Genomic DNA, 834 nt, shown 5'->3' with positions numbered 1-834 from the left:
CGGATTGGCTAATGACAGATTGACACCTGTCTACTCAAATAAACAAAAGGAACGTCATGAGGCATTCACAGACCGTTAGGAACATGGGAAATTTTAGTACCTTCCCAAATAAAGTACAAATACAACTTTCTCCATATCAGTGAAGCTTACTTAACAACAGCAGCAACTTAAAACACGTTTACAAAGAACAAACCGTTATCATTTGTAGCAGGGCGCTGACACTTTCCATACAGAGCTGGTCTAGATCGTGCTCTTTATAATATTATCTACAGAGACTCAACAATCCCACAAGTCAACAGAACTGAGCATAATAAACTTTGCAAAGTTTTAACTCATGGCTGTTGTATTGAATTACAAAAGATTGTACAGGTATGCCATAAAAGAGGGCACTGTGTTTGTGTGTATGGGAAACATTAGAAATAACACATTTGCTTTGTGTCTTTTGTGATTACATAACTGTTTTCATAATTCGTTTTTACATAAATTGTCTGTACTGTATGTATTTGCTATGTTATAGAAATCAGTTACTATCATGTTATAGTTGTTTAAATAAATAATAAAAATGATTAATCTGAATGTTCATTTGTTAATGACTTTTCTATGAGAAATGTTGTAAATAAAATATTTATAAAAGATTTAGACAAACTGTGCAGGTGAACACTTTTGTTGTTTAACATTTACATCCATTACATATATCAAACAACAGTAATATGTATTGTTGTTTAATGTTGTTTATGTGTTACAATGTGTCCTCAGCAGGACTAACCGTCAGGCACACGCTGAAACAGGGAGGGAGCCTCAAATGGTTAATAACTGGGTAGTTGTGTCCTTAGA

Source organism: Larimichthys crocea, chromosome X, assembly GCF_000972845.2.
Source record: "Larimichthys crocea isolate SSNF chromosome X, L_crocea_2.0, whole genome shotgun sequence".
Classification (NCBI taxonomy): domain Eukaryota; kingdom Metazoa; phylum Chordata; class Actinopteri; family Sciaenidae; genus Larimichthys; species Larimichthys crocea.
The sequence above is the reverse complement of the archived record's forward strand: the minus strand, read 5'-3'. Positions refer to the sequence as shown.